Source organism: Triticum aestivum, chromosome 2B, assembly GCF_018294505.1.
Source record: "Triticum aestivum cultivar Chinese Spring chromosome 2B, IWGSC CS RefSeq v2.1, whole genome shotgun sequence".
Taxonomy (NCBI): domain Eukaryota; kingdom Viridiplantae; phylum Streptophyta; class Magnoliopsida; order Poales; family Poaceae; genus Triticum; species Triticum aestivum.
In genome coordinates, this window is record NC_057798.1 from 122,442,880 (window position 1) to 122,466,816 (window position 23,937).

The window sequence follows — 23,937 nt, forward strand, 5'->3', positions numbered from 1 at the left end:
GTGAACTGTTAGGCCTTGATGAGGCGCCAGTGAAGGAGGTAGTAATTACATATGTGAAGAATGGGCCTCTCGTCGAGCCTGCGCAGGAAGAGGATCTACCTCCACAAATGAAAGGTCTGCTGAAATGGTACAAGGGTTACATAAAAAATAAAAACGCCAAAGAATATATTTATGCGGAAGTTAGATATGAGCATCACTTCAAACATTACTATGTACAAATTCATCTGAGTGAATTGTTCCAGCTTTTCAATCTGCGCGAGCTCGACAAATCTATCATCAGTTGCTACGTTCTGTAAGTGATTTATTTCTACCCCATCTCGTTCATATTGCCTGCACTATATATATGTCCTAACTATATTGTTGTGTCCGCTATTATACATGCAGAATGAAGATTAAGGAATGCAGAGTAAGGAACATCCATGATGTTGGGTTCATTGACCCACACATCGTTAATGGATATGTGTTGGAGCATCACCCCGCCGACATGGAGGCAGACCTGTGGCAGTTTCTTACAAAGCAGGAACTCAAAAGTGATATTCTATTTCCTTACCATTTTGGGTGAGTGTTTCTGTCTTGAGCACATTCTCTTTTGTTTACTCCATGCATGGTATGTGGCCGGCTAATCGATGAGTTATGCATGACGTACTGTGCATGTATCGTGTCCGCAGGTTCCACTGGATTCTGCTAGTAATTAAAGTTGACACCTCAGAATGTCTCGTCCACGACTCTCTGAATATGGATCCAAAGCTTTGGGGCGGCATGAGAAGAATGCTGCAGAAGTAATTATTTTCATTCATTTGCGCTCTATATCGATCGGCCTATTTCGTTCATTTCCTAATATCAAGTAACTAATAACTCTCTTGTTCATTTAATTTTCTTTGCCTCGTAGGGTTTGGAGACGGTTCGTAGATACAAAGGTCGGTGAATTCAAAAAAGAGCTAGAATTCAAAAGGTCAAAGGCTAAGAATGGTGGGGATATTCAGCCAGCGGGGACCAATCTATGTGGATACTATGTCTGTGAGATAATCCGGAGATACACCTCTGAGCGGGTTCCGAGTGATACCAATGCTCAGAGGAATAACCTCCGGATGATGCTTAGTCCAGAAGCTCGCTTCCGACCACTTCAAGAGGAACTAGCTGGATGGTTCAGGAGGGAAGTCCTCCATCCTAAAGGAGAACACCATTACGAGGACGTAGAACTTTATATGCATTAAATTATGTATGGAAACTTGTTCAAAATTGTATATGGTCATCCGATGATATTGAATATATATTGTATATTCCTCTTGAATTCTTTTTGGTTCTAATTTCAAATTTGTTTGAAATTGTACATTCATATGCATGTATGTAGTACCGTAGAATATGTGAAACTCCTTCAAAATTAAAATAAAGCACAAAAGAAATAAAACAATACAAATTAAACAGAAAACAGGTTTAGGGGGGGCTAAAACCCTAAACCTGCGGCGGCCTTTAGTCGCGGTTGGCCAGAAGAACCGCGACTAAAGGTCCTCCGCCCCGACGGCCGCCTGGCACCCACGTGGATGGGCCTTTAGTCGCGGTTCTTAAGCAACCGCGACTAAAGGGGGGAGGCCTTTAGTCGCACCTATTTGGTCGCGGTTGCGCAACCGCGACTAATGGCAGTTGCGAACCGCGACCAAAGGCCCTTTTTCCACCAGTGTACGGTGGTTTTTACCCAACATGGGTGGCAGCATAATCTCCGGATCGATGCACCATCCCTTGTGACATAGGCATAGTGTCGGTCTATAGGACTCTACTGTCGCCAATTTGTCGTTTTTTTCATTTATTTTGTCAGACTTTTCGTGTTGGGCTGTGTGCATCCTATTTATGCAGAGGTCGGGTGTTATTCATAATATTTTATATCCGCATGATGCTATATTTCGAGATAATAAAAGCGCCCTTTATCAAAAAAAATTAACTGTAGCAGGCCTATCTATCATTCATAGTAGTACGAGGCAGACGTATTGCGTTGAAATTCGTAGTAGTACACCCCGCAAAAAAAGAAATTCGTAGTAGTACGAGGCAGACGTATTACGTTGAATTCAACATTTCAGCACACAGAAAATCATTTCCGGTATCGGCCACAGGAGGTACCCTCCCCCTTATTTTCCTGCTTTCCTCCACGTGCAACGACGAACGCTCCTTGCCTTGCCCCGCGCGGCACGGTGCTTATTATAGTACCTAGTTAAAGGGTCACTGCGAAAGATACTCAAGAAAAATGGTATTCCTTGTCAAAATACGTCCTCAGTGTAGTTTCCACAGCCCAAAGCTAGAAAACCAAGCCTGCAAGGCTCCAATCACCCATCAACAACGTCAGAAGAAGAACCTTGGTCTGCTAGCTCCTCCTTGCAAGTGTGACAAGGCGCCATGCTTTCTCAGTCTCTGCTCGCGCTTGGTTTGCTCCTCCTGCTGAGCCTGAGCCTCGACGGAGAGGTGGCTCTAGCGGCGGAAGACGGCGAGTTCGCCTACCAAGGCTTCGCCACAGCGAACCTTACGCTGGATGGCCTCGCCACCGTCATGCCCAACGGCCTCCTGCTGCTCACCGACACGGAGTCCGCGAACACGGGCCATGCCTTCCACCCCGCGCCACTCCAGTTCCTCGAAAGTTCCACCACGACGACGAATAGCACCACCATGGCGCGGTCCTTCTCCGTGACCTTCGTGTTTGCCATTTCGTCCAGGTATGATGGCCTGACCAGCTACGGGCTTGGGTTCGTGGTCGCTCCGACCTCGAACCTCTCGGCTGCGAACGGCGGGCGATACATGGGCCTCCTCAACGCGACAAACGGCACGGCGAGCGACCGCATCCTGGCGGTCGAGCTCGACACCATCATGGACGTCGCGTTCCGCGACATCGACAGCAACCACGTCGGCATCGACGTCAACAGCCTCGTCTCACGGCAGGCCAAGCCGGCTGGGTACTACAGCAACGAGAACGGCGCCTTCCAAGATCTGAGGTTGAACAGCCGCAGGCCGATGCAGGTGTGGGTGGACTACGACGCCCAAGCCAGGTGAATCAATGTGACATTAGCACCTGTGCAGGTACCAAGGCCCAGGAATCCTCTGCTCTCCGAGGTTATTGATCTCTCCACGGTCATGGTGGACGAAATGTACGTCGGCTTTTCTGCTTCTAGCGGTACTCTCGGTGACAATCACCACTCTGTCCTTGGATGGAGTTTCAGCTTCGACGGACCCGCCCCGACGCTTGACTTCTTCAAGCTTCCCGCCCTGCCACGCCTAGGTCCCAAGCCTCGGTCCAAGATCTTGAACATCGTGTTGCCACCAACTTGTCACGCCCAATATGCGACCCTATCCAAAAGGAACTCGAAGGTCCCACCAAGGATAGACCCGCATATTGAAACGCTTTTGCAAGGTGGATATCATTACATCAACATTACATAATAGATGGGGATCCATACATAGGCATACAATGCCACACGAATACAACATCACAATACATAAGAGCAACATCCGACTACAGATGAAATACAAACAGAAACTCAAAAGACATCCACCCTGCTAGCCCAGGCTGCCGACTTGGAACCTATCCCCTGATCGAAGAAGCAGAAGAAGAACTCAACGCAAGCAAGCATCGCTCTCGCGTCATGATCATCGCAAAACCTGTACCTACAACTGTTGTTGTAGTAATCTGTGAGCCACGAGGACTCAGCAATCCCATTACCATGGGTATCAAGACTAGCAAAGCTTAAAGGGAAAGGAAGGGGTAAAGTGGTGAGGTTGCAGCAGCGACTAAGCATATATGGTGGCTAACACACGCAAATAAGAGCGAGAAGAGAGCAAAAGGAACGGTCGTCAACTAGCAATGATCAAGAAGTGATCCTGAACTCCTACTTACGTCAAACATAACCCATAAACCGTGTTCACTTCCCGGACTCCGCCAAAAAGAGACCATCACGGCTACACACACAGTTGATGCGTTTTAATTCAGATCTGGTGTCAAGTTATCTACAACCGGACATTAACAGATTCACATCTGCCTATAACCGCAGGCACGGCTTTCGAAAGATTATACCCTGCAGGGGTGTCCCAGCTTAGCCCATGACAAGCTCTCGCGATCAACAAAGGAATAGACCTTCTCCCAGGAAGACCCGATCAGACTCGGAATCCCGGTTTACAAGACATTTCGACAATGGTAAAACAAGACCAGCAAAAACGCCCGATGCGCCGACAAATCCTGATAGGAGCTGCACATATCTCATTCTCAGGGCAACACCGGATGAGACTAGCTACGAGTAAAACCAACCCTCAAGTTGCCCCGAGGTGGCCCCGCAGGCAGCTCAGTTCGGACCAACACTTAGACAAGCACTGGCCCGGGGGGCTAAAATAAAGATGACCCTTGGGTTGGCCGACCCAAGGGAAGGGTATAGGTGGTGGTGAGGCAAATGGTAAAACCAAGGTTGGGCCTTGCTGGAGGAGTTTTATTCAAAGCGAACTGTCAAGGGGGTCCCATAAATCACCCGACCGCGTAAGGAACGCAAAATCCGGGAACATAACACCGGTATGACGGAAACTAGGGCGGCAAGAGTGGAACAAAACACCAGGCAAAAGGCCGAGCCTTCCACCCTTTACCAAATATATAGATGCATTAATAATATAAGAGATATTGTGATATCCCAACCAAAATCCTGTCCACCAAGGAGAAATCTTCAACTTCACCTGCAACTAACAACGCTATAAGAGGGGCTGAGCAAAAGCGGTAACATAGCCAATCAACGGTTTGCATAGGAAAGGTGTCAAAGGTTAGAGATTCATGGCAATTTGGGATGGCTTGAGGAGAAAAAGATAGGTTACGCAGCATAGCGATAGAACGAAGTAACTAGCATAGCAATGATATTAGTGAGATCCAGGGTAGCGGTCATCTTGCCTGAAATCCCGCTAGGAAGAAGAACAAGTCCATGAAGAAGACGAACGGATGAAGCCGAACCAACCATAGACGAACAAAACCTCACGATCGCAACGAAACAGGAACTATCGAAAAGAAGCACACAACATGGTAAACACACCACACATGAACAAGACATGATGCACAACCAAGCATGATACATGACAAAGCTACATGAAGATACTCTTGGCAAGAGATGATGCAAACAAGAACAACACATCAAAGCAAGTTTAAATGAGGCCGGGAACAACATAGAACAATTCCGGTAAGTCCTCATATGCAAATTTTGAAATTGGTCCAGATCTGAATAAACCTTATGTTCAAGTTGTTAAACATCAAGTTAAAATGCACAAAGATGATCTACACGAGATTCTAGTCAAGTTACATATAAAGTTCATTAAGTTCGGAGCTACGGCCTAGAAGATATGAGCAAAACAAGTTAAACATGGCATTGATGCAAAATGCACCCAAACATCAAGCAAACACCTAAAAACAAGGATGCAACATGATTATATGAAGCTACATGCAATTCTAAGCAAGTTTCATATAGAGCACACTCAAAACGGATCAACGGTTCAACACACACACATGAAACAAGTTTAAAGGACAAGCTGTCCAAAACAGCAAGTAGGCATATTGCAAGCACCAAAACAACATGCTACAACATCTCAACATAATAACAAAAGGCATGGGCATGATGTACAAGTAAAGCACAACAAAACATGAACACTGAGCTAACTCCAGAAATCACTAGAACATGCTGAAACACACATGGTAAGATTGCAAGTTATAACAATTTCAGACTTTGCAGAAACTAACATCACGATGCAATGTTCAGAGCTATCAAACAACATGTTACAGGAACTTATCATGGCAAACAAAGGCATGGCATGAATCTACGCAAAGAATAGATCAAAAGTCCCTTAGTGACTATAAGCCAAAAAGGATCAGAAAATATTATGGCACCCACGTAAACATAGCAAGTTATATTACAGATTCAAACATGGCAGGAACATAATTATGAAGGCATGTAGAAGAGCTTGTGCAACTCACTACAGAGCAAAACATGGCATGGCAAGGCACCCAACAGTAAGAAGACATATTTGTGAAGCTAAGCATGGCAATATCAAGGTCATAGGGTGCATGGATCACTAGCAAAACACATGGGAACAAGTGAACTTAATGTAAACAGGCTGACATCAACATTATGAAGCAACTTTGGAGCAAGATATGAACAATCTACAGCAAGCTATAAATGCAACCAGGGGCATGGATGGATAGAGAATGACATGTAGATCAAAACATGTTTATAGAACATCTCCAGATTATGTATAGAATGATTAGTAGAAGCATGTTTATATAGCATCACGAAATAACAGATTCAGCCTAGCAAAACAGCAACATCATGAACCCTACTTAACAAGCTCGATTCACTCACCACAAGTAATTGCATGACAAGATAATCATAGCATCATCAAGAAGACATGTTTGTGTAACAAACCAAGTCAAGAACAAGTCAATAGCATGCAAGGATCAACTATAGCAAGCTTGGCCAAATTGAATAACATGTAAACAATCTGCCAGGAAACATTTTGAAGCAAAAGTAGAGCACTCAAATGACATGCTAGACCACTCCATAATTGCAACAAATGCCATGAATGGATAGAAAATAACCACATGTTCAAAACACCCTTACTGAAGTATCTCAAAATATGCATGGATCTCTCTGTAGCATCATGTTTACATGGCATCAAAATTACAGCAGAACAGGAACTAAAATCAGCATCATCACGATGCCTAGTTTGCATGCTTGTGCTAGTCACCACATTGATCACAAAAATACATACCATACACCACTATAAAGAAGACATGGCATAGTTCAAAATACATGTAGACATCAACCTCATAGGATGCACACATCAATCATGGCAAAAATGACAAAAGAGCTCGTTCTGATAACAGGCAGCAGAAAATATTATGAAGCACTCTTACAACGATGATTCGGACATCAAGATGACCTCAAATGAACATGATGCAATGGAGTGAAATGATGTACTCGTCGAGGCGAACAATTTGACATATTACACGCACGAAACGGAGCTACGGATGCAGAGATACAGCACAACGAACATGGCATGAAAATGACTACAGAACTAGGGACTTTGCAGAATTTGGACCTCGGGGAAAAAGTCAACCGCGGAGGAACTCGCCGAGTCTCGCCGGAGTTGGGGCCAGGGTGGCCGGAGGACGAGGGAGAGGCCGGGAGGAGGCCGGGGATGGACGGATCCGGGGTCTCCTTCCCCGAATCCGGTCGGATCTGGGCCGGGGAGGCACCGGGCGGCGGGGCGGAGGCCGCGGCGGCGCACCGGCGCGGCGGCGAGCTCGGGCGGCGCCGATGGCCGGGCGAAGGGGCAGGGCGGCACGGGAGGCTGGGCGGCCTCGCGGGGCCGACGCGGGGCGCGGGGTGGAGGCGAGCGCCGGCCGGCGAGGGGCGGCGCAGGGCCGGCCGGGACGGGCGGCGCTGGCGGCGGAGGCCCGAGCGGCGGCGGGGGAGCGCTCGGCGTCGGAGCCGCCAGCGCGCTCCCCGCCGCCTCGGGCGCCGCCGTCCGCCGCCGGCGCGGCCCCGCGAGCTCGCCCCCCGCCGCCATCTCCTCCTCGCCGAAGCATCGCCCCGCCTCGCCGGCGTCGCGCCGAACCCCCCGTGCCTTCCCCTCGATCCGGTGGGATCGGGAGGAGGAGCGACCCGTGGGCCCCGCGGCCCAACTCCGACCGGCCCAGGCCCGGCCCAGCTCCCTCCTCCTCAACTGGGCTTAGCCCATGGTGAGCTACCTCTGTAAATCCCGCCCGTGCGCATTTTAAGTATTTGACGCTCATCTGTTTTTTTCTCGAAATTTGCCTAAGTCCCGAATCTGCAGTAATTTTCATGCCATGTTCGTCATGCCGTATCTCTAGAACCGTAGCTCCGTTTCGTGCGTGTAATATGTCAAATTGTTCGCCTCGACGAGTACATCATTTCATTCTATTGCTTCATATTCATTTGAGGTCATCTAGATACCTGAATCATCGTTTTAAGAGTGCTTCATAATGTTTTCTGATGTCTGTTATCAGAACGAGCTCTTTTGTCATTTTTGCCATGATTGATGTGTGCATCGTATGAGGTTGATGTCTTCAGGTATTTTGAACTATGCCATGTATTCTTTACAGAGATGCTTGCAATGTATTTTTGTGATCAATGTGGTGACTAGCACAAGCATGCAAAGTAGGCTTCGTGTTAATGCTGATTTTAGTTCCTGTTCTGCTATAATTTTGATGCCATGTAAACATGATGCTACAGAGAGATCCATGCATATTTTGAGATACTTCAGTAAGGGTGTTTTGAACATGTGGTTATTTTCTATCCATTTATGACATTTGTTGCAATTATGGAGTGGTCTAGCATGTCATTTGAGTGCTCTACTTTTGCTTCAAAATGTTTCCTGGCAGATTGTTTACATGTTATTCAATTTGGCCAAGCTTGGTATAGTTGATCCTTGCATGCTATGGACTTGTTCTTGACTTGGTTTGTTACACAAACATGTCTTCTTGATGATGCTATGCTTATCTTGTCATGCAATGACTTGTGGTGAGTGAATCGAGCTTGTTAAGTAGGGTTAATGATGTTGCTGTTTTGCTAGGCTGAATCTGTTATTTCGTGATGCTATATAAACATGCTTCTACTAATCATTTTATGCATAATCTGGAGATGTTCTATAAACATGTTTTGATCTACATGTCATCCTCTATCCATCCATGCTCCTGGTTGCATTTATACCTTTCTGTAGATTGTTCATATCTTGCTCCAAAGTTGCTTCATAATGTTGATGTCAGCCTGTTTACATTAAGTTCACTTGTTCCTATGTGTTCTGCTAGTGATCCATGCACCCTATGACCTTGATATTGCCATGATTAGCTTCACAAATATGTCTTCTTATTGTTGGGTGCCTTGCCATGCCATGTTTTGCTCTGTAGTGAGTTGCACAAGCTCTTCTACATGCCTTCATAATTATGTTCCTACCATGTTTGAATCTGTAATATAACTTGCTATGTTTACGTGGGTGCCATCATATTTTCTGATCCTTTTTGGCTTATGGTCAGTAAGGGACTCTTGTTCTATGCAATTAGTAGATTCATGCCATGCCTTTGTTTGCCATGATAAGTTCATGTAACATATTGTTTGATAGCTCTAAACATTGCATCGTGATGTTATTTTCTGCAAAGTCTGAAATTGTTATAACTTGCAATCTTACCATGTGTGTTTGAGTATGTTCTAGTCATTTCTGGAGATAGCTCAGTGTTCATGTTTTGTAATGCATTACTTGTATATCATGCCCATGCCTTCTGTTTTCTTGTTGGGGTGTTGTAGCATGTTGTTTTGATGCTTGCAATATGCCTAGTTGCTGTTTTGGACAGATTATTGCTATAACTTGTTTCATGTGTGTGTGTTGAACCGTTGCTCCGTTTTGAGTGTGCTCTATATGAAACTTGCTTAGAATTGCATGTAGTTTCATATTATAATGTTGCATTCATGTTTTGAGGTGTTTGCTTGATGTTTGGGTGTTTTTTGCATCAATGCCATGTTTAACTTGTTTTGCTCATGTCTTCTAGGCCGTAACTCCGAATTAAATGAACTTTATATGTAACTTGACTAGAATCTCGTGTAGATCATCTTGGTGCATATTAACTTGCTGTTTAACAACTTGAACATAAGGGTTATTCAGATCTGGACCAATTTCGAAATTTGCATATGAGGACTTACCAGAATTGTTATATGTTGTTCCTGGCCTCATTTAAACTTGCCTTCATGTGTCGTTCTTGTTTGCATCATCTCTTGCCATGAGTAGCTTCATGTAGCTTTGTCATGCATCATGCTTGTACGTGCATCATGCCTTGTTCATGTGTGGTGTGTTTACTATGTTGTGTGCTTCTTTTCGATAGTTCCCGTTTCGTTGCGATCGTGAGGATTCGTTCGTCTACGCTTGGTTCGTCTTTGTGGTTTCATCTTCTTCATGGACTCGTTCTTCTTCCTTGCGGGATTTCAGGCAAGATGACCGCTACCCTGGATCTCACTACTATCATTGCTATGCTAGTTGCTTCGTTCTATCGCTATGCTGCGTTACCTATCTTTTGCTCCTCAAGCCATCCCAAATTGCCATGAACCTCTAACCTTTGACACCTTTCCTATGCAAACCGTTGATTGGCTATGTTACCGCTTTTTCTCAGCCCCTCTTATAGCGTTGTTAGTTGCAGGTGAAGTTGAAGATTTCTCCTTGGTGGACAGGATTTTGGTTGGGATATCACAATATCTCTTATATTATTAATGCATCTATATATTTGGTAAAGGGTGGAAGGCTCGGCTTTTTGCCTGGTGTTTTGTTCCGCTCTTGCTGCCCTAGTTTCCGTCATACCGGTGTTATGTTCCCGGATTTTGCGTTCCTTACGCGGTCGGGTGATTTATGGGACCCCCTTGACAGTTCGCTTTGAATAAAACTCCTCCAGCAAGGCCCAACCTTGGTTTTACCATTTGCCTCACCACCACCTATACCCTTCCCTTGGGTCGGCCAACCCAAGGGTCATCTTTATTTTAGCCCCCCCGGGCCAGTGCTTGTCTAAGTGTTGGTCCGAACCGAGCGATGCCCGGTGCCCCCTGGGCAACCAGGGTCTATGCCAACCTGACGTCTTGCTCATTCGGTGTGCCCTGAGAACGAGATATGTGCAGCTCCTATCGGGATTTGTCGGCACAGCGGGAGGCTTTGCTGGTCTTGTTTTACCATTGTCGAAATGTCTTGTAAACCGGGATTCCGAGTCTGATCGGGTCTTCCTGGGAGAAGGTCTATTCCTTCGTTGATCGTGAGAGCTTGTCATGGGCTAAGTTGGGACACCCCTGCAGGGTATAATCTTTCGAAAGCCGTGCCTACGATTATAGGCAGATGGGAATTTGTTAATGTCCGGTTGTAGATAACTTGACACCAGATCCGAATTAAAACGCATCAACCGCGTGTGTAGCCGTGATGGTCTCTTCTCGGCGGAGTCCGGGAAGTGAACACGGTTTCTGGGTTATGTTTGACGTAAGTAGGAGTTCAGGATCACTTCTTGATCATTACTAGTTGACAACCGTTCCGCTTGTTCTCTTCTCGCTCTTATCTGCGTATGTTAGCCACCATATATGCTTAGTCGCTGCTGCAGCCTCACCACTTTACCCCTTCCTTTCCTTTAAGCTTTGCTAGTCTTGATACCCATGGTAATGGGATTGCTGAGTCCTCGTGGCTCACAGATTACTACAACCACAGTTGCAGGTATAGGTTATGCGATGATCATGACGCGAGAGCAATGCTTGCTTGTGTTGAGTTCTTCTTCTGCTTCTTCTTCGATCAGGGGATAGGTTCCAGGTCGGCAGCCTGGGCTAGCAGGGTGGATGTCATTTGAGTTTCTGTTTGTGTTTCATCTGTAGTCGGATGATGCTCTTATGTATTGTAATGTTGTATTCGTGTGGCATTGTATGCCTTATGTATGTATCCCCATCTATTATGTAATGTTGATGTAATGATATCCACCTTGCAAAAGTGTTTCAATATGCGGGTCTATCCTTGGTGGGACCTTCGAGTTCCTTTTGGATAGGGTCGCATATTGGGCATATGATAGGGTATCGCTTGTCATTGCCGTGCTAGCTGCCGTATTCTTCTTCTTGTGGCATCGGCGCTGATTTGCTGAGGTGAGAGAAGACTGGGAGGATGAGTTCGGCCCACATCGTTTTGCATACAAGGATTTATTTCATGCCACCGAGGGGTTTTCTAGTAGGAATTTACTTGGAGTGGGAGGATTTGGAAGAGTGTGCAGAGGATTGCTTTCCACATCCAATTTGGAGGTTGCCGTCAAGAGGGTGTCACATGATTCGAAACAAGGGCTAAGGGAGTTCATTGCGGAGGTGGTGAGCATTGGCCGTCTCCACCACCGGAATCTCGCCCGGTTACTAGGCTACTGCCGTCGAAAGGGTGAACTTCTCTTGGTTTATGAGTACATGGAAAATGGTAGTCTTGACAAGTATTTGTATACTCAAAATAAGCCGGCTCTACATTGGTCTGAGAGGTATCGGATCATCAAAGGTGTTGCATCAAGCTTGTTGTATCTTCATGAGGAATGGGAGCAAATTGTCATCCATCGAGATATAAAGGCTAGCAATGTGCTCTTGGACAGCCAGATGAATGGACGGCTCGGTGATTTTGGTCTAGCAAGGTTATACGACCATGACACAGTTTCTAAAACAACACATGTGGTGGGCACTATGGGGTACCTTGCACCGGAACTTATACGCACCGGGAAGGCAACACCCTTAACCGATGTGTTTGCATTTGGTGTGTTTCTCCTTGAGGTCGCATGTGGGCGTAGGCCAATCAAAGTAGCAAGGATATCACAGAGTTAGTGTTGGTCGATTGGGTGCTTGAACATCACCGCAACGGCTCAATTCTCGACGTGGTCGATCCACGTCTTATGGGAAATTTCAACATAGAGGAAGCCTCCCTCCTGTTCAAATTAGGTTTTTCGTGCAAGCGTTGCAGGTCCTCCCGTGCCTCAAGTGTATATTTTGTCTTCCCATACACGCCCAAGAAGCCTAGCAGGTTCACGCAAAGGTTCTTCGTCACGTGCATCACGTCGATTAAAGAGCGGACCTCTAGGTCTTTCCAGTAGGGTAGGTCCCAAAATATAGATTTCTTCTTCCACATGGGTGCGTGTCCCTCAGCGTCATTCGGAACAGCTAGTCCGCCGGGACCCTTTCCAAAGATTACGTGTAAATCATTGACCATAGCAAGTATGTGATCACCGGTACGCATGGCGGGCTTCTTCCGGTGATCTGCCTCGCCTTTGAAATGCTTGTCTTTCTTTCGACATTGATGGTTGGTCGGAAGAAATCGACGATGGCCCAGGTACACATTCTTCCTGCATTTTTCCAGGTATATACTTTCAGTGTCATCTAAACAGTGTGTGCATGCATGGTATCCCTTGTTTGTCTGTCGTGAAATATTACTGAGAGCGGGCCAATCGTTGATGGTTACAAATAGCAACGCGTGCAGGTTAAATTCCTCCTGTTTGTGCTCATCCCATGTACGTACACCGTTTTCATTCCACAGCTATAAAAGTTCTTCAACTAATGGCCTTAGCTACACATCAATGTCGTTGTCGGGTTGCTTAGGGCTTTGGATGAGAACTGGCATCATAATAAACTTCCGCTTCATGCACATCCAAGGAGGAAGGTTATACATACATAGAGTCACGGTCCAGGTGCTGTGATTGCTGCTCTGCTCCCCGAAAGGATTAATGCCATCTGCACTTAAACCAAACCATACGTTCCTTGGGTCACCTGCAAACTCAGTCCAGTACTTTCTCTCGATTTTTCTCCAGTGCGACCCGTCAGCGGGTGCTCTAAACTTCCCGTATTTCTTACGGTCCTCACTGTGCCATCGCATCAACTTGGCATGCTCTTCGTTTCTGAACAGACGTTTCAACCGTGGTATTATAGGAGCATACCACATCACCTTCGCAGGAACCCTCTTCCTGGGGGGCTCGCCGTCAACATCACCAGGGTCATCTTGTCTGATCATATACCGCAATGCACCGCATACCGGGCATGCATTCAGATCCTTATACGCACCGCGGTAGAGGATGCACTCATTAGGGTATGCATGTATCTTCTGCACCTCCAATTCTAGAGGGCATACGACCTTCTTTGTTGCGTATGTACTGCCGGGCAATTCGTTATCCTTTGAAAGCTTCTTCTTCAATATTTTCAGTAGCTTCTCAAATCCTTTGTCAGGCACAGCATTCTTTGCCTTCCACTGCAGCAATTCCAGTACGGTACCGAGCTTTGTGTTGCCATCTTCGCAATTGGGGTACAACCTTTTTTTGTGATCCTCTAACATGTGATCGAACTTCAGCTTATCCTTTTGACTTTCGCATTGCGTGCTTGCATCGACAATGACCTGGCGGAGATCATCATCATCGGGCACATCGTCTGGTTCCTCTTGATCTTCAGCTGCTTCCCCTGTTGCAGCATCATTGGGCACATCATCTGGTTCCTCTTAATCTTCAGCAGCTTCCCCGTTGCAGCATCACCGTATTCAGGGGGCACATAGTTGTCATCGTCCTCTTCTTCTTCCCCGTCTTCCATCATAACCCCTATTTCTCCGTGGCTCGTCCAAACATTATAGTGTGGCATGAAACAATTGTAAAGCAGGTGGGGGTGAAGGATTTTTCGGTCAGAGTAAGACTTCGTATTCCCACATTTAGGGCATGGACAACACATAAAACCATTTTGCTTGTTTGCCTCAGCCACTTCGAGAAAATCATGCACGCCCTTAATGTACTCGGAGGTGTGTCTGTCACTGTACATCCATTGCCGGTTCATCTATGTGCATTATATATAATTAAGTGTGTCAAAAACCATTACAAAACATCATGAATAGATAATTAAGAGACCAAATTAATAGAAGTTCATCATCACATTAAAACCAAAGTACATACATAGTTCTCATCTAACAACATAAAGCTCTCCAGAGCATCTAAATTAATTAAACCATACATTAAAACTATGTAAAACATTTCAATGCGAAAACAAATGCGATCATAATCGCAATCAAGGTAACAACTGATCCAACTGCATAATGATATCAAGCCTCGGTATGAATTGCATATTTTCTAATCTTTATAATCTTCAAGCGCATTGCATCCATCTTAATCTTGTGATCATCGAAGACATCCGCAACATGCAACTCCAATATCATCTTCTCCTCCTCAATTTTTCTTATTTTCTCCTTCAAGTAATTGTTTTCTTCTTCAACTAAATTTAACCTCTCGACAATAGGGTCGGTTGGAATTTCCGGTTCAACAACCTCCTAGATAAATAAAATCTATGTCACATTGGTCGGCATAATTGTCATAAACAATAAATGAACCAATAGTTATGAAAAGATAATATATACCACATCCGAATCATAGACAGGAGGAGGGCCGACGGGGGCGGATACCAAAACCATCGCACTATATAATAACAAGTAATAAAATAGTAAGAAAATTAGACAAGTATCTATCTAAAGCAAGAATTTTTTTTCCTTCAGAAAGAAGATAAGAACAAGAGGCTAACCACGGTGGTGCCGACGACGAGATCGGCGCGGGCAATCGACGACAATGAAGACGGGGACGGGGCGTGACGGGCCACTAATATAAACCTAGACAAATCTCGGGAAAAATAGAGTTCGGCGGCCGTGCTTCGAGAGGATAAAGCTTAACTAGTGTGGCTCGGGCATTTCATCGAACACCTCATGTGCATAGAAGGTGAGCTAGAGCACCACAAAGCCCTCCCCTCCCCGGCCAGAGAAAAACAGAGCAGTGGAGTGCTTTGCTCGGGCGAGGGGTATATATAGGCACCTCAATGGTCCCGGTTTGTGGCACGAACCGGGACTAAAGGGCAGCCTGTTGTCCCGGTTCAAGCCACCAACTGGGACCAATGGTGGTGGGCCAGGAGCCAGGCCCATTGGTCCCAATTCGTCCCATCAACCGGGACCAAAAGGTTCAGACGAACCGGGACCAATGGCCCACGTGGCCCGTCCGGCCCTCTGGGCTCACGAACCGGGTCCAATGCCCCCATGGGTCCCGGTTCTGGACTGAACCGTGACTAACGGGCTGATCCGGCCTGATCCAAAGCGCCCTTTTTCTACTAGTGTCCCCTAATCCCCCCCCCCCTAAATTATGGGGAATTTATGCTGCCTAGGCATCAAGCTCTATGAAACAATCAATGATTTTGTGTATGGTTTGGACTGAAACGAGTTTATGGAGAATTCGTACTGACATATGGGGATGTAGCTATAAATAGTTGCAGTTTGGACCGAAATGTGCTTCAGGAGAATTAGCAACTTAGTAATCCAGCACGAAGTACATGCGCAACATGAACTGTATGTTGCGGTTTGGTTAAGTTTCAGTTGACTGAGGCCTACTCACACCCTTTAAGTATCCGTTTCTCCCCCAACTACAACTTCCACCTGACACGCGCGTCAACCTATTGAGGTAGAAGACATTCATAGACGACGAGCTCGAGACTGTGGATTCCATGGAAGCAGATAGCCATTGAACTGCCGCGGGCCTATCATTCGTAGTAGTACGAGGCAGACGTATTACATTGAATTCAACGTTTCAGAACACTGAAAATCATTTTCAGCATCGGCTGTCGCTGTGTCCATGAGGTACCCTCCCCCTTACTTTCCTGCTTCCTTCCACGTGCAACGACGAACGCTCACTACCTTGCCCCGCGCGGCACGGTACTTAATTACCCAGCTAAGGCCATGTACAACAATGCTATCTTAGGAGTGCCACGTAGGATAAATGATGAGGTGAAAGAGAGAGAACTCGTAAGAAAAGGCTTGTCTTCTCTTATTTAAGAGAAGACAAGAGATGATCTCTTAGCACAATATGTCTCACCACATTTTTAAGAATGACTAGTTATTGAAAATAAGGCTAAGAGATGGCCCATTGTAGACTTTTTTTTATCAACTCTAAATTACATGCAAGAATTAAGATAAAACTATGTTATCAACCATTGTACATGCTGCGAAAGATACTAAAGTAGTAGTACACAAGAAAAATGGTACTTCTTCGTGTAGTACTATTCCTTGTCAACACACGTCCTTCTCCGTGTAGTTTCCACAGCCCGGCGTTTCCTCTTCACCGTCAAAGCAATCACCCATCCACAACGTCAAAAGGAGAGGCTTGGTCTGCTCCTTGCAAGTGTGACGAGGCGCCATGCTTTCGGAGTCTGCTTGCGCTTGGTCTGCTCCTCCTGCTGAGCCTGAGCCTCGACGGAGAGGTGGCTCTGCCGGCGGAAGACGGTGAGTTCGCCTACCAAGGCTTCGCCACGACAAACGACCTCCAACCTCTCAACGGCGAACGGCCAGCAATACCTGGGCCTCCTCAACGCGACAAACGGCACGGCGAGCGACCCCATCTTGGCGGTCGAGCTCGACACCATCCTGGACGCCAAGTTTCACGACATCGACAGCAACCACGTGGGCATCGACGTAAACAGCCTCATCTCACGGCAGGACAAGCCGGCTGGGTACTACCGCGACGAGGACGGCGCCTTTCAAGATCTGAGGCTGAACAGCCGCAGGCCGATGCAGGTGTGGGTTGACTACGACGCCATGGCCAAGCGACTCGACGTGACATTAGCACCGGTGCAGGTACCAAAGCCCAAGAATCCTTTGCTCTCCCAAGTCATTGATCTCTCCATGGTCATGGCGGGCAAGATGTACGTCGGCTTCTCGTCTTCGTCAGGTATCGACTCCACGCGCCACTATGTCCTTGGATGGAGCTTCAGCTTGGACGGGCTTGCCCCGACTCTCGACTTCTCCAAACTCACTGCTCTGCCACGTGTGGGTTCCAAGCCTCGGTCTAAGATCTTGAACGTCGCGCTGCCACTGGCTTCGTCATTGCCTATCATCGCAGTGCTAGGTGTTGTCTTCTTCATTTTGTGGTATCGACGTCGATTTGCCGAGGTGAGAGAAGATTTGGAGGATGAGTTTGGCCCACATCGTTTCCGATACAAGGATTTGTTTCATGCCACCGAGGGGTTTTTGAGTAGGAATTTACTTGGTGTAGGAGGATTTGGAAGAGTGTACATTGGCCGTCTCCATCACCGAAATCTCGCACAGTTACTAGGCTATTACCGTCGAAAGGGTGAACTTCTCTTAGTTTATGAGTACATGGAAAATGATAGTTTTGACAAGTACTTGTACAATAAAAATAAGCCAACTCTACACTGGCCTCAGAGGTATAAGATCATCAAAGGTGTTGCATCAAGTTTGTTGTATCTTCCTGAGGAGTGGGAACAAATCGTCATCCATCGAGATATAAAGGCGAGCAATGTGCTCTTGGACGGTCAGATGAATAGACGGCTAGGTGATTTGGGTCTAGCAAGGTTATACGACCATGGCGCCGTTGCTAAAACAACACATGTGGTGGGCATCATGGGATATCTTGCACCGGAACTTATATGCACCAGGAAGGCAACACCCTTGACCGATGTGTTCGCATTTGGCGTGTTTCTCCTAGAGGTTGCATGTGGGTGCAGACCAATCAACTGCAGGAAGGAGAACACACAAACAATGTTGATCGAATGGGTGCTTGAACACCACCGCAATGGATCATTTATTGATGTGGCAGATCCATGGCTCATGGGCAATTTCAACATAGAGGAAGCCACCCTCGTGCTCAACTTAGGATTATTGTGCTCCCACCCATCATCAAGTGCAAGGCCTAGCATGCGAAAGGTCGTGCAATACCTGGACCGTGGTCAGTCAATTCCTGACCTGTCTCCAACCTATGTGAGTTACAACATGATAGCGATGATGCATAAAGAAGGGTCTGATTCATACAAAATGGCGTGCACTTTGTCGAATACTAGCATTTGCTTTGTATCTGGTGAGTCTTTAGTGGCCGTTCTACAAGAGGGGAGACGAATGCTTGCAATTGAATCTTCTCGTGCTTCGGTATACTCCCCTCACAAAATGTATAAAGGGTAGTATAGACTTTTCACAAATTGTACTCACTTTTCTATGTATACAATGTAGGTTCGTATAATACCCGGCCAACAGCCCTCCCACATGGGCTCAGCGCATTTAGGTTTTTTAGTTTTAATCATCAAAAAATGGAAGTCCTCTGCTGGATTCGATCTATATATGGCCCTCACGATTGGGCGTGACCGCACAATCCATCTGGGCTAGAACATCTGATCGGAATAATAGCGTTGTTCTCTACTTCTTGTTCGAGAGACATAACGCCATGAAAAAACACAACACCTTCGCTCTTTGGTTTATGTTTGTTTTCTCTTTTCCACGGTTTTCGTTAGGGTCGCAACATGGTCTAGTTTTTAATTTTTTAAATGACCCCAACTTTTGCAGGCAGGGGGTATGCCCGTGGCAAGGATCCATGCCAGGTTTCAACGATTTCCGACAAAATATGCAAGTTGCGACACGTCCTGTCATTTATCTGCCTTTTTTAACCGAGAAAACTCCAGAAAAGATCAAATTTGTCGAAAACCAAAACAACTTGGCATGGTGCGTTTAAACGGTCACATAAGATCATGGAAAGATTTGGGGTGAGTTAGTGGTTGCCGCAAAAACATGCCTCAAATGGACCCTTCTCGCTTACCCGAACACCCTCTGTTGAACATGATATATTTTTGGACATGCATGAAATGACCCCAACCTTTTCCAGTAGGCGGGCATGCCCATGGTAGGCATCCATGTTAGGTTAGAGTGAATTTCCCGCACCATACGCATGTTGTGTCACGTCCGACCATTCATCAGCCAATTTTCATCGAGAAAACTCAAAAAAATGCAAGAATTATCAAAAACTTAAACAACTTGACATGGTGCCTTGATTTGATCATAGAAGGAGGTGGAAAAAATTAGGCCAATTGAAGGATGTTGAGAAACAATGTATCATCAGGTAGAGTATTCTAGCCAACCCGAACATCCTTCATTAAACATGGTCTACTTTTACACATTCTTAAAATGGCCCCAACCTTTTCAACCAGGTGGGCATGACCATGGTAGTCATCCATGCCAGGTTTGAACAATTTCTGACACCGTATGCAAGTTGTGACATGTCCGCCCATTTACCGGGCGTTTTTGACAGAGAAAACTCCGAAAAATGCAAAACTTGTCGAAAACCAAAACAACTTGGCATGGTGCCTTGAATTGGTCATACAAGGCATAAAAAAATTGGGGCCATTTCAAGCATGTCGGGAAACGACATGCTCTTAGACGGAGCCATCTTGCCTACTCGAACACCTCTGTTGATCATGGTCCAATTTTTTCCTTTTCCATCTTTTGTAGTGCGTCAAATATAACACTAAAAAGAAGGACTTTAGTTTTCCTTTTCAACCGAGCTGGTTTTTTCTTTGGTCTTTACATGGGTTTTTATATTATTTTGTTTTGTTTTTCTTTTTTCTGTTTCTTTTACTGATTTTGAGAAAAGTTCATCAAAAATTCAAAATAACTTATCGATTTTGAAGAAAAGTTCATTGACTTGGGAAAAAAATCACAAATTTAAAAAAAAATCATTGATTTAGAAACAAAGTTCGTCAATTTATTTAAAAAGTTCAACAATTTTCAAGAACAAATCGCCAATATGCGAAATAGTTCAGTAATTTGTGAATAAAATTGATCAATTTTGAAAAAAAAAAGTTCACTGATTTGGAAGAAAAATTGAAGAATTTAAAATTTTGTCGTCATTTTCGAAAAAAAATCACTATTATAAAAACTTTACGCATTTAACAAACAAAAAAGAAAAGGAAAATACTAAACAGAAAATGTTGCGCTTTTCCAGTGTTCTATTTGAAGTATTAAAAAAATACACATAACACTTGACTTCCGGTTGTCCGGTTGGTTAGTGAGGCTGTTCTAATCCTTGGAGGACCTAGGATCGAATCCTGCAGCACACAAGTTTTTTTGCGGTTTCATTAGAAGAAAGGCTGAATGGGCCAGCCCAGCGCGACAGGGTGTGCACGTCCGTTCACGTACAGTGTATACGTGTTTCTCAGAAAAAACAATTAGCATATACGTGAAGAGTTTATAAAATATGACTATCATGCCCTTACTTACGAAGAGGTATGGACTAATCTGAGCCGTCCTTGTGTTTAGGAGGTGTACCGAAGCAGAAGTGCTCGTTTTATTCTCCTTTAGCTATTTCTTCAAGCGCTTATAATCAAACCGTGAGACGAGTTTCCCTTTTAATATCATGTGATCCGAGTATGCTGATGGAAGCTCTTTTATTTATGTATGTATGAAACCATATGTTTTCATAGTGAAATAATTCTATCTCGAGCATCAATTTTAGTAACCAGTAACACTATGGGTGTAAAGTAATCAATTGTACTCCGTTCAATTCATATTAATATATTGTCGCTGACTTAATACAACTTTATACTAAATCAACGACAATTAACATGGATCAATGGGAGTATCAAGCTCTAGTGCTAGTGCTTTGCAGCTAGTAGACCTGCACATTTCCATAGTGGTGTACCGAAGCAGAAGTGCTCGTTTTATTCTCCTTTAGCTATTTCTTCAAGCGCTTATAATCAAACCGTGAGACGAGTTTCCCTTTTAATATCATGTGATCCGAGTATGCTGATGGAAGCTCTTTTATTTATGTATGTATGAAACCATATGTTTTCATAGTGAAATAATTCTATCTCGAGCATCAATTTTAGTAACCAGTAACACTATGGGTGTAAAGTAATCAATTGTACTCCGTTCAATTCATATTAATATATTGTCGCTGACTTAATACAACTTTATACTAAATCAACGATAATTAACATGGATCAATGGGAGTATCAATCTCTAGTGCTAGTGCTTTGCAGCTAGTAGACCTGCACATTTCCATAGTGGTCCAAAGCAGCCACTCAGTGCGCGACTACATGACAAGTTAATTGGCACCTTGGGTCGGGACCCGCAGTCCGGCACATGTAGTACGTAGCAATATTTACAGTTGTGATTTACTACTTTCGTCCTGGTTTATTGGTTCTCATTGTATTCCGTGTCAAATTTTGACCATAAATTTAACTAATAAAATGTTCATGTATGTTATAAAAAATTATATCATTGAAAACTATGTTCAAACATGAATTCAACGATATAATTTTTTTGGCATGCATTAAAATTTTGTTAGTTAATTTTTGAATCAAAATTTGACACAAATTACAAAGGGGACCAATAAATCAGGATGGAGGTAATAGCTTAGTTCTCGTCCCAAAGCACAGGCGCAGGCACCACATGTACAATTTTCCTTACAGACATATGCAGAGGATGATGGATCATGGATGTTCAGAGGAAGACAAATCAGCAATGTTCCTAAATCCTAATGTCCTCCTATCCCCGGCCCGAAGCAAGCGGTGCATAAATTTACAAGTACTCACTGAAGCAAACATTCACATATGGCGGTACCAAACTAATCACTGTGACGCCAACCAACAAGTAAAAAAATCATTTTGCATCGAAGGATCGATCGGAATCAAAGAGTTCATGAGACACTGTCATGTCATGGCTGGTCCGGGATGGACTAGATATGCGACAGTACTGTCAGAGATGGCCAAGAACAAGAAGTCCATGGATATCCCATTCATGTTAGAAGGGAGCGAGGGATTGGCGGAATAGTTTGTTGTATTGCTTGAGCCTCATGGGCATATATATATGAGTACAATGGCCAACTTAAAGTACAAGACAAGGCAGGACCAAATCCTAGTCTATCCTATAGTCCTTCCTAATAATCTTATACTCAACAATCCCCCGCAGTCACAATGGCAGTGACGCAGACAGTGAGACTGGAGAAGAATCTGAAGGCAAGCCGACGGACACCCCTCACAGTCGTAACGGTCGATGCATCGCGGAAGTCGTGGCTGGAGTGGAACCCGATGAGGTTGCTCAAGCAAGGCGGTAGCCCTTTGTGTCGTTTGTCGATGTAGCCGAGAGCGTGGGTGGTGTAGCTGTGGTCGAGGTAGCTGTGCGAAGAATGTCATGGTCGATGTCGAGTCGGGGTGGCCGGTGTCGAGGAAGTCGCCATGAAGCCGCGGGCGCAAGGGGGCGCCGAGTTAGCATGGGCGCAGTGGTGTCGAAGTAGTGGTGCGTCGGGAAGAAGATGTTGTAGACGACACGTCGCGGCGGGTTTGCCAAGCCCGGGGACACGTCGTGGACGAAGGCACGCAGTGGTGTTGCCAGCACCGGGCATGCATAGACGGACGAAGACGAAGTTGACGAAGCGCCGACCAGGCTTGCCAGACCCGGGGACACGTCGTGAATGAAAGCACGCAACGGTGTTGCCAGCACCGAGCATGCGGAGACTGGGACCTGCACGAGTTGTATGCCATGTCGGAGAGGTCGGAGGGGCCAAAAGAGAAGAACTCGATGACGAGTGCGGCGTCCATCGGCGCGGGGCCAATGTCACCAACGGTGGTCGAAGTAGACGAAGTGGTTGAGGTAGATGACGGCGACGCTGGCGACGGGCTGGTGCTGGACGAAGACGAAGGAGGTGGAAGGGCGACGGCGGCGGCTACGTGGGTAGTGGCGGCGGCAGCCAAAGAAGAGCGGCGGCGGCGGCTAGGTTAGGAGCGTGGCGGCGGTGCTCGAAGTAGGCGAGTAACCCGACGGCGTGACAAAGACCGGCACGGATGATGGCGTTCCCGCGCCAAGGGAGGCGGCGCGGCGCATACCACAAGAGGTCAACACGCAGTGACGGCAGAGTGGACCGCGGGTCGCGGCACCACGACCCGAAGGGGCGACGCAGCGGCAGCGAGCAAGTCGGGGCAATGGCGGGAAGACCTCGGGGCGGCGGCGGGGACCGCGAGCGGTGGCGCTACAACCCGAAGGGGCGGTGGAGCACAGGTCGGTGCAACCGCGGGGATGGCCTCAGGACGGCGACGGGGACTGCGTATCGCGGCAGTACGGCCCAAAGGGGCGATACGGGAGTCAATGCAGCCGCGAGGAGAACCGCGGGGCCAGCGGCGCTGCGACCCGACGGAGCGACGCAGCGGCAGCCCATTGCTCGATCGGTGGAGGGGCACGCTGAACTCGGGGACGATCTTCATGGGACCTGCGAAGACGCGCGCAAACAACTGGCCAAGTTGGTCGCACGGCGTGGATGAGACGAATCGCGGGCGGACGGGTGATCAATCTGATCACGCACGAGCTCGAAGATAATGTATCGGATCGCCCGGTGATGATGCGAAGCCTCTGTTGTGGTTGGTGTGCGTGATGGCTAGCACCAACGCATCACCGCGCGAGCGGTCGGTCGTCCAAGGTGAAGCCTGGGACACCAAGCAACAACCGATCTGGGTGGATGAAGGCGGGGTTGATGGAGGGATCCCAATCAGATCATGAGATGACGATCGAAAGAAATTGATAACAGATGGAAGTGCGTACATGAGCGTCCCTTGG

At 46.3% G+C, this 23,937-nt stretch overlaps 1 pseudogene; it reads left to right on the forward strand.

Annotated features, from left to right (window-relative positions):
• Window positions 1-2,332: 2,332 nt before the first annotated feature.
• Window positions 2,333-18,128, forward strand: LOC123039093 (L-type lectin-domain containing receptor kinase SIT2-like; annotated as a pseudogene).
• Window positions 18,129-23,937: the final 5,809 nt, after the last annotated feature.